This window comes from Rhinolophus sinicus, linkage group LG07 (genome assembly GCF_036562045.2).
Source record: "Rhinolophus sinicus isolate RSC01 linkage group LG07, ASM3656204v1, whole genome shotgun sequence".
Classification (NCBI taxonomy): Eukaryota; Metazoa; Chordata; class Mammalia; order Chiroptera; family Rhinolophidae; genus Rhinolophus; species Rhinolophus sinicus.
This window is the reverse complement of record NC_133757.1, coordinates 7475941-7491702: the sequence shown is the minus strand read 5'-3', so window position 1 is coordinate 7491702 and position 15762 is coordinate 7475941.

Here is a 15762-nt window from a genome sequence, read left to right as displayed (position 1 = left end):
TGGTCTTTGGGAAGCATCCTGGCTCTGGCTTCCTGCACTTTGAAATTTGGGACTCTTTGCCGACCTAAGGGGCAGGGGAGCACTACCTAGGCCTGGGAACACCCCTTTGAGCTCTAATTTGGGTGGCTTGCTTCCTCTCCTGTTGTATTTATCTTCTCTTGTCATAGTTCTCTTTACTTGCTAAGTGTTTCTTCCATTTTCTGAAGATTAGCAAGGCTTAGTCTCACCCATGACACTGGGCCGTGATCTGGTTTGAATCACTGTGTATTTGTTAGTGGGGACACACCTGGTTTGTGGATCCCCTTCATTGTGGAATCCTGACCCCACAGACCCACCTGGAGCACAGCCTGGGAATCTGCATGCTAACAGCACTCCAGTGGGGAGCCCTGCCTGGGGAGAGCTGGTCTGTGTACATCTCATGCTGGGCCCGCTTCCTCCCATGAAGAAATGCTGGGAACCAAGGTGATAAGTCAGTCTTCTCCGGGGCGGCAAGTTGTCAGAACATTTATTTATAGCCATTCCTGCCTTCCTCTGTTCCCAAGCCCCCTCCAAGCCCCCAGGACTATCCCATCACCAGATGCTTTCTCAGGCTCTGATGTGAGACACACGCCTTTCAGGGATGCTAAGCAAACACTTCACTCTCCCGGACCTCTTCAGCCCTTAAGGTTTGTGGTACAAGACATGCAAGGCCGTCCCTCTGGCATGGCAGCCTCAGCTCCATTTTAAAGTGGCTCCATTTTATATTATTATTTGCAGTTTTTTGATTGGGGATGGCTTTTGGAGGCCTTTGCGATGAAAAAGGTGGAGGCTCCAACTCAGGTGAATCTCCTGGTCTAGAAGGAAAAGGCAGAAGGAGGCGATGGCTGAACTGCTGTATCGCAGATGATGAGAGGAATTTGGACTTTTCCCGGGCATCCCTGAGAGAGAGGTTAAGAGGCCCAGAAAAACCGAGCGCAGAGGGGTGAAGAGGCAACAGAGCATGACAGGAAGCCAATGGAAAATTCTTTAAGGTGGAAAGAGTGAGGGGGGTGTTTATAATTGAAGTTCTTCCTCTTATGTAAACTCCCTTCATTGCCCCCAAACTCGGGTAAAGATTTGCTGCCGAACTTTAGGTCAATGCCTGGCTGACAGGAGAGAACGAATGAGGTGGCCAGACCACGGTGAGACCAGCGCAGGTCAGTGGGCGTAGGAAGCTGGAGTGGAGCCTTGTGTATTTAAATATCAGGGACCTGGTGACGATAAAGCTGAAGGAATTGAGGATACACAGGCCCCTGCTACCTGGTTTCTCAGCCCTTCATGACATGTCACCTTTGCCTTCCGATTTCCCTCCCGTGTTCTTGTGTCACCTCCATAGCGCACCCAGAAGACATTGAGGGTCTCTCTGTGACGTTCCTGTTCCTGTGGCCTTATCCCCTCCCTGAGTGAGAGTTCTGGCGTGCAGAAAGGGACTATGTGAGCTTCCCTTGCTCTTCCTAGTTGGGGCTAAACACCAAACTCACCAACTCTGCACATTTAGGAGGCAATTGCCAAGCATAGTAGTAGAGTCAGCTGCCCACTCCCGGGATTGTGACCAACAGTCCCCTTCAGACTTACTTTTCTCACGAACCCAAACCAACGTTTTCAAAGAACACTTTGTCTGAGGAAAGCAGAGGAAGGAGCACTTCCGCTGCAGTGGGTGAGGACAATAGCTAGCACCTCAGGCCCAGCCCAACATGGCCACTGCCCAGCTGCAGAGTGGGGCTGGGTTGCTATGGAAACAGTTTCCTGATTAGAGCCAAGGGCATTTCCTTTGGCTTGACCACAGCCCCAATTTCTTTTTTATTCTGGACGGATATGACCCAGTAATTTGGCTGGAGACCTTGACCACTCTATGTGGAACTTGCAACTTGTGGGAAGGAGAGTGGCACCATAAGATGTTTTCTTGGTCACTCTTAGGACGTTACATTTGTCACTGACAGTTTTTCTTTTGCTGTGTCCTTTCAGCCTCGAGGAGAATGGTCTGTAATGAGCAGTTAAGGTGGACGTCATCTCTGATGTTTTCAGAGTCCTCTGTCTTTCTATGTCCTACATATTAGTCACAGGACATGCTCACCACATGCACTTTACATGCATTATCTTATTTAATCCTCCTGTAAGCCTAGGAAATAGATATTATATCAATCTACATGTAAGAAAACTGAGGTTTCAGGTTTGCCTGACTCTAAAACTTAGGCTCTCATCCACCAGCTTGACCTGTCTGTCATATCTCAGCTGGAAAGCCTTTTCTTCTAGAAAGCCAACTACTCCCACTCTCACTTGAGGGGCTCCCCCTTCCCAGTCCTGTTTCCTGGGTTCCCAGATCTGTGCTTCTCCAAGGTAGGCTGAGCACCATCACCACCAAAACTGATCTCAGAAACCTGTGAATATGTACATTACATGGCAAAAGGGACTTGGCAGGCGTGATTAAATTAAGTATCTAGAGCTGTGGAGATTATTCTGGACTACCTGGCTGGGCCAATGTAATCTCAAGAGTCCTTGTAAGAAGGAGGCAGGAGGGTCAGAAGGACAGAGAGGAGATATGACTACAGAGGCAGAGGTTGGAGTGATGTACTTTGACGTTGGGAAAAACAGCCATGAGCCAAGGAATGTGGGCGGCTTCTAGAAACTAGAAAAGACAAGGAAATGGCTCCTCCCCTAGTGTGTCCAAAAGGAAACAGCTCTGCTGACACCTTGATGTTAGCGTGTAAGCCCCGTTTTGTGCTTCTGCCTTCCAGAATTGCAAGATAATAAATTTGTTATGAGTTTAAATTACCCAGTTTGTGGTAATTTGTTACAGGTGCAATAAGAAACGAACACAGTCTGTGTTGTGATTTCTTTCCCCTGCACTTGTATCCACCTTCCCAGCCAGAAGGTAAGTTTCTAAAGCCTGGAACCACTTAATTCAGCAGCTATAGTTTGAGCACTTGCTATAGTTTTGAGTGTACTGCCTCTGTGGAAAGCAACACAGACACGAATAAAACACGTCTCTGCCCTCCAAGAAAACTACGTCTAAAATCTTTGTCGTTTTGTAGGTCCCAGCTCAAAACCTTGCACAGGAGAGATGAGTAGTAATCAGCTAGTGATAAGGGTCCCTGTCATACAAAGAAAAAACGATGATAATACAAAAGAAAACAGATAAATTTAGCAAGATTTTATACGTGAAGCTAGAAATAGGGGTCCTCTGAGTTTTAAATGAATAGCAGGGAAGATAAAATGTTCTTTGAACAGTTTTAACTCCAAATGAGGAAGAACTAGGAGAAGGGGAGGCAGCCAGAGCTCAGGATACATGAAGGACAGAGGGTATTGGAGAGGGGCTGGAGGGAAGAGTAAGACAAGGCTGTGGAGGCCAAGGGACCGGAAGCTTCTGGAATGAGGAGGGGCTTGGGAAACTGCTCTAATCAGACCTGCCCCCAGGACTAATAACCGCTCATCCTTGCCTTTGAATTGCTAACTGAACAAATTAGCCACTTTTGCCAAGGTTAAGAGGACCTTTATCCTTAGCCCTCCCTCCCTCCCTTCAGAAAAGAGGAATGGAGAGCAAGAAGTGGAACTGTTAGCATTACGATTCCCCTACACCAGGGTGTGGGTTAGCCCCAGGACATTGCGATAAGCGTCCTGCCAGGGGAGGGGCTGGCCCCAGACGCAGAGAGGTTCACTGCGGCCTTTTAATTTGCAATGCAGAGATCACCTGTATCAGAATTACCTGAGCGCCTCTTGGGATTCCTAAACCCCTCTCAGATCCCTTGATTCTGATGTCACCTAAGATTTGAGAACATGAGTGATTTTTCTGTTTCTTAGACAAAATTTCTCAAAATATTATTAGGTTGGTGCAAAAGTCATTGCAGTTTTTGCAATTCTTTTTAACCTTTTAAACCGCAATGACTTTTGCACCAACCTAATAAGAATTACTATAGTGATTTTATGAACTTAATTAGCATGGAGTTTGTGACCTTAGAACACCTGGGACCAACTGATTCTTGTGATTGATTTTTTTTTTTTAGATTTCTATAGAGTACAGAACAGTCTGGATAAAAGATATCTCATAATTGCCCTCTATTAACAATTATTAGGAGTGACAACAGCAGGCGTTTTATAGCATCTCTAGCATATGCCACTTTTGGTAAATGAAAATTTATTATTCAAGTGCTTGATAGCCTGTCAGCCATTTGATTGTTTTATAACACAATGGAGCAATGAAAACGACTGTTTCTGGCAGATTACTTCTGTGCTATAGATTATGGATATCATCTAAACTGTGCAGAAATACTGTAAATGATTAACCGCACTGTAAAGATGGACGTTCTGGATGATGTCCCTGCATTGGATGGTAGGAGGAGGGCACGGTTTCTCATGTTCATTTTCACGCAAAGGAAGCCAGCCTGATCAGCTGGGTTAGGCAGCTTCTGAGGAGGTGGGCGTCTGCAGCACTAGCCCGGGGCTCGTGGTTGAAGACGTGCATAGCTTATGATAAAGTGAATGGGAAACAGTGAATGGTAGACATCTTAAAAATGACGTTGACAAAGAGGATGGACAGGAAGGCTTTAACTCTTCCTAGATCATGGAGCCATGTTGTGTGGTGCTCAAGTCTAGAATTATACTGTATTTTAAAAATTACTATTTTTGAATATGCTCCTTGGAAGACCAAGCATATAGAATGGATAAACCAGACGGTGCACGTACCTTACAGGAAAGGGTTTGCAGCAGGATCCAGTGGGAAGCAGGCAGGAAAGAGCATAGGGCTCAAGCTCTCGCTCAGTCCCTTAGTTATTAGCTCTGCGCCACTGAGCAATTTTCTAGACTTTACTTCATCTCTAAAATGGGCCAGTGAAACCTACCTCATAGAACTGTGGGGTTTAGAGACACTGCACACGATGTTCCAGCCCTGATGTCATTAAATAAAGGTGACAGCAGTGGTCTTCACCACTGGTCTTCACCACTGTTATCATCCTTCAGTCCAGCCCCTTAAAACATTTAAAGCAATGATTTGTGCCCGATCTTTAGAACTACTACATCGATTACATTAAATGTATCCTGTGTCCTTATTTTTTTCCAGGAGGGATATATGAAATATTTTGTTCATCTTTATGGCCACTTTCCCTTCCACAGTTGCCTGGGGCATATTGCTTTGCAAGGAATAAGCGCTACCTACATTATGGTTGAGTTGAATTACAAGCTTTGGCAAAGCAATCTTGACAGAGAGTGGGGAACTTGGGTTTTTCACCCTTGAGCAGACCATAATTAAATGTCCAGACCTGAAAAGACTCAACAGAGACCACTATGTCCACCTATTTACCTGTAGTTAAGATGCACAATGGTTCTTTGAAATACTCATATATGTGCACTGCGACATCAGAGCACCTGGCACTGTGAGATCTTGGGACTTTGTCTGGATTTCCTTTTTTTAAAGAATCAGATTTTGCTGCTCATACCTTTGTAAGCTTCTGGCACCAGGCTTTGGACTTGATTTTAACAGCGAAGGGGATAGTTAAAAGCTCTTCAGTATCATGGTGCTTTTTGGTTCCCAGAGGAGATGGCAAGTGCTTCCGACTGTAGGGAGAACAAATATAAGCCAGTGGTTCAGCAGGCAGGTCTGAAACCACTTAGACCTGGGACTGAATCCCAGCACGGCCACTTATTATTGGTGATAATAGGCTACTTGTGTAACTTTCCCCAGCCTCCGTTTCCTCATCTGTAAAGTAAGTGTGATATTATGAGTGCTTGTCTTATAAGCTATGGGATGATAAATGAGATACTGCAGCTAAGGTGCTTGACACGACGTCTGGAGCTGAATGAAGCTTGTTGCTGTTACTGTCGTCTGGTCTTCCAGGGTAGGTTGGCATCCTCCCATCGGTGACCATGACTGTAGGACATGAACTCACTATAGGCCTCCCTTATCATGGCTGGTTGGGATGAGAACATCAACCTCTAAAGCTCAGACTCTTCGGAGAACTGGATGAAAGCCATGAACTCTATACCTAGAAATATGTACACATACTCTGCAGGTTAAGTGTCCATGGGACCCAAGCCCATAGGTCTATGGGACCAGGTTTTGGAACCCCTGGCTCAAAGGAAATTAATAATGAAGGGATTATGGGGCACTTACAATGCACCATGCTTGAGATTTGGCAGGATGCAAAATGGCACTGTCAGTTATTATTTCTCACCAGCCCTTTACTCTTTTGAAGCTGAGTGTCCAGTGGGCTGACCCCAGTCTTCTTCCTTGGATCACAAATACAGCCATAGTCAGAATCTGGGTCCTCAGTTGGGGGGAGCCTCTCTTGGCTGTCTCTCCCAGGGAAAGGTCTGGATGCTCCAGTAAGAATACCTGTACTAATGTGGATTGCCTTTATGCCTCTTAAGTAAGAAATATTTCTGTGGTCAAGTTCAAGCAAGCTAGCAAATAACCGCCTTATGGGAAAGGTTGAAGAAAATCCTGCTTACACTGTTATTTTCTAGTGGTCGTTAAGTACATCCAATAAGTGACTTGGGTGACTAAAATAAAATAGGAGTGGATAAAGGGGAGAAACATTGGGTAAGTTCCTCTTTACTTATATGTTTGCTTGTTTATTGTCCCCTCTCTAATCTGGAAGCACCAGGAGGCCAGGCTCCATGTTCTTGGCTCAGTGCCCAGTGCCTGGACCATAGTGGATGCAATAAGTACTATGGAATAAATGATGGAATAAATTGTGGAATAAATGATGATCCCTGATTCTACTGTTACATGGCAGAATTCTGCCATCAAGCAGTAGAAGTGCTTCCATGGGTATGTTTGAAGGACCTAAGATCCATGAAATGATGTTGATTTCTCTATTTGTTGCAAAATACATATATATTGAGAGAAAAATCATAAGTTCACATAGAGCAATGGGCCATCCCATCCATCTTCCCTGAAGTCCTTGTAAACTAGCAAAGCTGACACGGTTAACGCTAATTCAAGTGTTTCCTTCATCGTTATAGGATCAACTTCACTTCAGTAGCATTTGCTGAATCCATGGTTGATTTGTTGTTGATTTCTTGGCTAAGAACATAACATCTAACTATGACATTGTTTTTATACGCTTTTTGGGTTATTTTCCATTAACATTTTAATCGTTGTTTTTATTACGAATATGTTGTGTATATGTGCAAAAGATTCAAACAGTGTCAAAGTTTATACAGTCAAAGGGGAAAGTCCCCTCATAAATGTGTGCTGTCACTTTCACAGGTAAATATCCTTCATATCTTGCTGTTCAGTGATCCAGACCTTTATGGATGTGATAATTTGCTGATACGACTGATAGGCCTGGGGATGATCTTGGCAGCGCAGGAACTACTGGTGTGAAATAGTCTAACTCGCACAGTGGGGAAGTACATCCTTGTCCGTTCTCTCGTACTGTGTCCGTTACGTCAAAACATCCTGGTTTGGTGCTAGACTCCGTGGGTTTCCCTTTAACAACACGGCAAAACTCAGGTTCTCACCCATGTTAATCCAACCGATTTTTTGAAAAGAAGAGTGTGTCCTTATGAGCACATTCCCTGCCTCCAGGGGCTTAACAGTTTAGCTCAGGAGACGAGAGGTAAACCTGTAAGAAATTTGACAGTGCCCAGTGATGTACGCGAAATGCCTGAGTAGTGGGCAGACATTTCCTCATGCTCCCCCAAAAGTGGCAGTTGCAGGTGGGTCATGAAGGGTGGGTAAGTTTGCCGAGGGAGAGCTGGGCTGGTGTAGGAAACGATAAGAGGTAAAGAAGGGTAAAGACTTGACTGGGACGTGGGTTGGCTGGGAGAAGAAAGTTGGTGCAGAGGAGATTGGATGGAGAGGGTGGGGGCTTTGAATGTCAAACTTGGAAGTGTGTCCTGTAGACAGCGGGCATTGAGGCTTCTAGAAGATTTGTCTGATAGCAGCTGGAAACAGGTCAAAAGGCCAAAGAACTGATTCAAAGCCCAAAGAAGATAAAGCAATATGGTAGCTATTACAGGCCTCTAGATCCATGAGAAATTGCTGCAGAGATGAGCTGAGCCTCTTTCTGCAGATACTAAGGCCATCGCTCTCCGGCCAGCTGTGCACAGGAGGCAGGCGTTCAGGCTCCTGCTTGCTGCTGAAGCCCCACCTCTCACACTTGTGCTTCACTCGCAATTCTCCCAGCGTGCCTGTGCTGCCTCTCGTCTTCATGGCCTGCACAGGTTTTCCCCCTGCCTGAAAGCCCTCCCCAGGGGCCTGTGCCATCCCCACCCTCCTGCCTATGACCTGTTAGTTCATGACTTAGCCCAAGCATCGTCTTTCTGACTATGTATGTCATCGTCTCGCTCTGTGTCACTCCCTCCAGCATGGGGCTTCTCCCAGGTGCCAGCAGAGGCTCCTTGGTTGTTACTTTATCACACTGTATGGCTGTTACCTGCTTGGTAGGTCTCTCCACTGCATCTTAAGCTCTCTAAGGACCTTGTTTTACTCGTTTTGAATCCCAACACCTGGCCCAGGACCCGCCACAGAGCAGGAGCTCTGTAAGTTCTTATTGAATGGGTGGGGCTGATTAACTATCCATTGTTTTCCTCCTGGCAACTGACTTAAACTAAGGCAAAATGTTATGAAGGAAAACTTCTAGGATGTAAGTACAGGGCTACCCTAGACCTGTGGTTCTTAACTGTTGGACTGTGGAACCTCCATGTGTCATGAACTTTTTTCCAAAAGGGTCAGTAGAGTTGGATAAATACTTGAAATCCATTTTTGTTATAAAGAATGTTTCATTATGGTGGTTTTGATCATAGGCTCATTGAATTAAGCAGGGCAGCTGAAGCAAGGTAGCTCTTTTGCTGATCTTACTTCTAGGAAGAGTTGAGAGGCTTAGTGTAAAACTGAGTCAGAAACAGATGTGGATGTGAATATATAAGAGAAATATAGTCAGGGCAATACAATTACTGATTAACAGAAGTTTGGTAGTTAAAGGCAGTTAAGTGAATGTCATATTAACTGTGGGTACTTAGTGTGAAAATGCTGTTGTAACCTTTCGTGTTGTTTTCAGTCTTTTGTTATTAAAATTCCTGCCAAAATTCGAGCTGAGTACCACTGCCCTCGCACGAGTTCCTGAGTGGTGGCTAGGCCAGCAGGCCAACGGTCAGTGGGTAGCAGAGGCCATGGGAGCTGGGGTGGCCTTCTTGTTCCTTAAGCCTGATGCCATTTTTAAAAATCAATTACACGATAAAAAGTCAAGGACTTCTTTGCTCTTGTGTTTATGAGATTGTCACCGTTTGGCAACTTTCATAAATGTGTCTTGTATTCCAGATTATTTCATCATTTTCCAGTCATGCTATTCATGGGTAAATGATTTTCAGGCTGATAAGAGGAAAGACATTGATAATCACAGTGTGAAAACGTCTGCCTTTTCCGATTTATCTGAAATTGCATTAGTCGTTGGATTTTTATCAGGGTTTGGTGACTAATAGTTCCCTTTCACATACACCGCTTCTATATTCTTAACCATTTATGCTTACTTGATCTGTAAGTGTCTGAGAAAGAACTGCTACAATCCCTCACCCTTGTGGTTTTATTAATTTCTCCTTACAATTTTATCAGATTTTGCTTAATATGTTTCAGGATTATTTTGGTAGATGCAACCGGTTTTCAGTAGAATGTTCCTTTTTATTACTATGAAGCATTCCTTTTTATCCTTGCTAATGATTTTTACTGTAAGTTATGTCATATTTTACTATAAACTAATATCACCATAGAAACTGATTTAGTACTTCCATGACTTTTATAGACTTTCGTGACTTTTATAGGCAGGACATAGCTTGATTTTTAAAATATACAAATGGATAGTCTGTTTCTTTTAAACGTGTGCATAGTTTATTTACATTTATTGTGATTTCTTATATATTTGAACTTACTTTAAATTTCTTCTTTTATGTTTTGTGCTCACCATCCTTTTTGTTTACTTTGTTTTCATCCTGCCTTTATTCCATCCTGATGAAATTTTTCTTGTTTGTTTCCTTTCTTTGCTGATACGGAAACTAGAAATTATGCATTTCTTATTTTAATTCTTACCCTTAAATTTCTAAACTTTATACGTAACTCTAACTTTTTCTAGAAAAATACAAAGTTATTCAGTACCTACAGTCTACCATCTTAGTGTAATAGCTGTTGGCATTTGATAACTTTAGTTCAATGTATTTATTATGTGTAAAAATGTTGTAGCAGCTGGTTGGCTCAGTTGGTTAGAGTCTGGTGCTAATAGCACCACGGTTGCCAGTTTGGTCCCCACATGGGCCACTGTGAGCTGTGCCCTCCTTAAAAAAAAAAAAAAAAAGTCTCCAGGCAGTGATATTATCATAGCTTACTACACCTTCACAGAGACCTACAAATATTTTATCGTGCGTGTCTATTGTTATGAGTAGTTTGTCTTCAATTCTTTTGATAATAGCTTTCCTTTTGCTTTTGGAAACTGTGTCTTCTATTTGAGTAGGAATTGCCATGTTCTTAGAGCCCCCAGCAACTGGTCTTAGCTGATTCGCTCAGGGGAGAACATGTGACATAAATTAGGCCAGCTGGAGACCTTCCTTGATTTTTTTGAGTAGGAACAGAAAAAAGAGAGATTGTCCTCTCTGAAGTCACAGACACCGTGATAGCTGGTATGTGGCACAAGCATTGTCAGCAGTAATTCTCCAATCCACAGAGGAGGAGAATGAAGAAACAACAATACCCTCCAAAAAGCAAATGATTAAACAGTACTTGGCTCTTCAGAAAAGGGGTCAAGAAAGATTGTAAGACATTTGCAGGAAGCTGTGTGAACAAGCAGAAGGGCCTGGGAGATCAAATGGAACAGACAGCGTTTATGCCTAAAGTATGAGTTATTTCCATTTTTCTGTGAGAACCTAAAAAAAAAGGTCTTTCAGAATTGCCATCGTTGCCTTCCAAGAAATAGTGGGACTGGGTGTGGTCAAGAAAAGGTGTTCATACACACAGATATGCCACCATCTGAAGAAAGACAGAAGGAGGAACGTTGGGATAAAAAGATGAAGCCAGAATGAGATTGGAGACAAGTCTATGAAATCAGGAAGGGTGATAAAGTTATTCTTTCACGTCCATGGAAGTGGTCCGTTTAGAACAAGGAAAGGAACCATGAAATATGTTATGTGGGGGAGGTAAATTCATACAGCACATGAACCTGAGAGATGATGCTGTCTAAAATGTAATATTCAAGATAAATCTTGAAAAAATTCTGAATGACAGGCTTAATTTACTATCCAGCATCTACCTGCATCTCTTTTCGTTCTCTGCGTGTGTTTGTGCATGCACATGTGTGCACATGTGTTTGTTTAGGGCCGAGGCTGCATCCCAGCCAGATGAGAGGTGGACATGGGTCAGTTCAGCCCACTCCTATTTCTGCAGGTCTCAAGGAAGACGGAGGGAGCATTGCCTAGCAATGACAGGACACAGGGACATGGGTGTTTTCCCTTCCTTATTTTGGGCAGTGTTTAGAAAACTTTTATTCTCATGGCTTTTGTGCTTTATTTCCCATGAGAAAGCGTGACTGAGTCGTAAAACCTCATTTTTTTAATGTCTTTCAAAATGTGTAGATTTCACCATTTGGGGATGGTTCGGAGAGATATTCTAACCTGAAGACTGAGGGATGTATACATTGGCTACTTAGCAAGTCCTTTCTTGTTTAAGCATCCGCAGATATTACACATACGTGTTCCATGATGAACACGGCGCGGCCCCAAACCCTGGCCAAATGCCCTAAAAGCGGGTGCCTAAAGCCACACCGTGCAGCTTTGAGTGTTAATTCACAAACACATGATGACTGATGGCTGCAATACTCTGGACACATCCCGAGGCAAAGAAAAACAGAGGGCGAGCCATGTAGGAAGTCTGTGAAAGAGACACCGGGGGAGGGAATCCTGCTCCAGACACGTGCCAACAGGAAAGTCATCTGGACGGAGACGGGCAGGTACCAATGGGGTGGGAAGAGCTCAGGCCTGGCAGCCAGGCCAGGAATTAGAAGCCCAAGGCCCTTTGGCAGGACCACGTCTAACTTCCAAGATGGGGCTGCCCAGATATGGAGGAGCTGGTGAGAGGCTGAGCAAGGAGGCACTGAGAGCAAGCAAACAAAACGGCTGGGAGACCTGCTGCTTTGGGTCCAGAAGAGCAGGCCAAAATGAAAGAGTGAGGCTGAGCAGGAAGGAGCTGAGAAAGATTGAGGCCCTGTAGCATGGAAAAACAGGTGGTAGGCACTGACTATGCAAGGTGGCAAGCGGAGGTGACAGGGGAGTTGGGCAATCTGTGTTGGCAGCATGAACAGGAAGCTGCCCCTTGATTCTTCAGCAACCTCTGCCACAGTCACTGCCACACAAAGAGCACTGAGATAACCTGTCCCTTGTGCTGGGCTTCTGGGCGTGACGGGAGCTCTGGTGGATATTCATTAATGGAGAGTTTGCTCAGTCCTTCCGGAACACATTAACCTGCGATGGCACCTGCACAGCTCGGAAGCTGTGTGAGATGCTCCCTTGCCCTACAGTGGCCTTGTGTGCTCGAATCTTCCCATCATGTGTCCCCCAAGGAACCCTCAGGAGAATAAGCTGCTCTCTGCCCGGGCCTGCAGCAGCCCCTTGCAGGGGGAGGCCTTTTCAGGGGCAGAGTGACCAGTGGGAGGGTCTGGACTCACTCCTTTGAATTTGGGGGGGTGGGGGGTGGATTGATCTCCCTGGAGCTCTGCTTCCTCATCTGTAAAATGGGGGCAAGGAGAAGAGGACCGGATGTGAATGTTTACTGACGTCCTCGCTAGTTCTGGGATCCTATGACTTAAGGGAACCTTAACTGCAGGCGCAGCACTTTCCTCGCAAGGCGAAGGGGTCTTGAAAACTTGCATGAAGGAACGAGGCCTTCCTACAGATTTAAGACTGGATGCTCCTGCTCTTCTGTTTCAAGGCCAACCAATCTGCCTCCTGAATTTCCATTTCTCAGCCAAAAGGGAAAGAAATTTAACTCAACTAGAGAAGTCAGCTACACCTTTGAGGAACCCAATGCTTAAGAAGTCTGATTTACCCCCAAATCGCTAGGAAATGGATTTTCAATGTTCAAGAGGGGTTCCCATACAAACAGGGTTCCAGTCACACAATGCTACTGCTGAAGTTTTGAGAGACGTTCCATGTGCGAAGAAAAATGTAATAGAGAACGTTGCTGGGGCCATTTCGAGACTCATCAATCCTTTGGGAACAGGTGGAAGCTTGTGTATGACAGGAAGCCATTTTCAAATTTTGTAATGTATTTAAAAATTATGTTTGTCCTTTAAATTTTTGCTGGTATAATCAATACATTGAATAGTCCATGGTGTAATCAAAACACAAATTTATTTTTGTCTTTGTCTCTTAAAAATTCCATCAGTGGGAGTATCTTCACCTGTGCCAGGAAGAGAACTGGGGCTGGACCTTCCTCAGAAATAGACTGCCATGGTCACTTTACGTCAAACGAGTTTGGGGGCTGCTTACCTGGGGGCCAGCAAAGGCCTGGGCACCAAGCCCAGGGGCTTGTACTCTAGAGTCACCCGCTACTGTGTGAGCCAGCTGGCCTGGGCAGGACGCAGGTCAAGGAAGACTGCCTCTGTGAAGTTACAGTGATGGGTAGGAGGGAGGGGAGGAACAGGATTAACAGTGCCACTCAACCACAGGGGAAGGAAGGGTGGAGGGGGTGGGGCGGGGGGCGTCTTGAGACCACCTAGGAATTGCCTGCGACCAGGTACCGTCCTAGGAGGCAGGAGGACCCCTGAGGAATGATGGGTATTGACCTTCTCATCAATATTGATGAATGGGAGGTTTGTGTCAGGGTTTGATTGGATTAAAAAAATAGATGTTGAATTTTTTCCACCTGAATATTTAGGGCATTTTATCACCCTTGTATGATAAAGATACAACTGTATTATCCTCAAAAACATTAATTTGGAAGGTGTATTTTACGGAAAGTATAAAGCAAAAGGCAGTTTATCTTGATATGTTTAGCCCTTTTTAATAAAATGAAACATTTCCCCCCATTAAAAAAATTGGACTTTTTCTTATATTATAAAATGAAAAATGACCTGGAAATTAAATTTTGATCATTTGTTGCAGCAATGTGTTGATGAGACCACTTTAGATCAAGCACAAATGATAGCTCATGACTCAAATGATACCCTGTTTTAACTCAGTCTGGCTACTATTCTGTCAATACATTAGAATTTTCTAAAATGGTTTGTGATCAGACACTTCCGAGATCTAGGGACTCATCTCCCAGCAGTATCAGCGGTCGCCTTGACAGCGTCTGCGAGGTCCAGCTGAAGCCCTGAAGTGCTCTCAGTCTGGACGATGCCGGTCGTGCTGGCTTCTGCAAGTCACCGGCAGACACAGCACGTGCTACTGCTAGTGGTTTCATTGTTACCTTTTAAATAGAAATATTTCTGCACATACAACTCAAAACCATCAGTGATTTTCTAGTTCTAAAGAAGTGATGTGTAACATACCGTATTTCCCCGAAAATAAGACCTATCTGGACCATCAGCTCTAATGCATCTTTTGGAACAAAAATTAATATAAGACCCGGTATTTTATATAATATTATATTATATTATACCCAGTATTTATATTATATTAATTATTATATTATATTATACCTGGTCTTATATTGTATTAAAAGACCTGGCTTTATATTAATTTTTGCTCCAAAAGACACATTAGAGCTGATGGTCAGGCTAGATCTTATTTTCAAGGAAAGATGGTACATGAAGACCTGAACATGTCAATGTCTAGGCACTGCCAGGTACCATCTTGTAAATCTTTCACTATGATTGATTTAACACTTATCTGGGCCACAGAATTCAGCTTATAAAGGTCTTTGATTTCACCTAAGTCTTTTGATGCCTCTAGCATCAACTCTGATTCAGAGGTCTTAAAGGGGCCAGGTGCTTTCCGTTGTTTGTTTTCTGCCGTGCACAGTGTGTTGAGTGTAGTTGGGCTCAATAAATATGTGTGCGCCTCCATGCATTCCAATCTGGGCACAATGTCATTTCTTCTTCTGTCCCCTGTCTTTATACAACACCACTCTCCTCCTCAAAACCCTGCCAGGGGTTCCCATTTCCCACAGAATAAGATAGAGAGTCCTCCGTGAGCTATTTAAGACCACCGCCTTACAGCCCCAAATGCCTTTCTCCTATTCCCGAATGAAGCTGCCGCTGTACCATCTGAATGTCCCCCTGAGTTTGCAGCCAGGTGGCCAGGCTCACAGTTGGTCTCTCAGGTCCCACACTTGGGTGTGCATCAAAATCATCCGGGAAGTTTAAATAGAGAACTCACCACGCTCGACACCAAACTTAAGTATATCAGAGTCTTGGGGACATGGGGCCTGGGCATCAGTGGCTCCCGATTTTGGAATCAGCCCTGAGCAATCTCAGCAGCCCGCCACTGCATGTAGCACTATTGCAAAACACAATGGAAATTGTGTTACCTTAAACAGTGTAAGTTTCTGTTGTTCAATGAAGACAGCTTCCAGTGGGACCTGGAGAAAGCACCTTCCTGCCTCGCTGTCCTCAGGAGGCCTATCCCCAGGGAAGGTCCTCCTTACCTTTGGGCCACAGGGCAATGGAGGCGAGGTGGTCTCTGGTTCAACCAGGAAACCAACTTCAGAAAATCTGGCTCTCTTATCATCCCTTATCTAGTAGCTTTCATTACAGCTTACTATTGGAAGGGCAGTAGTTATCAAGGAGCTGCAGGTAATAAATCATTGGAAACGTGTAAGGAGGC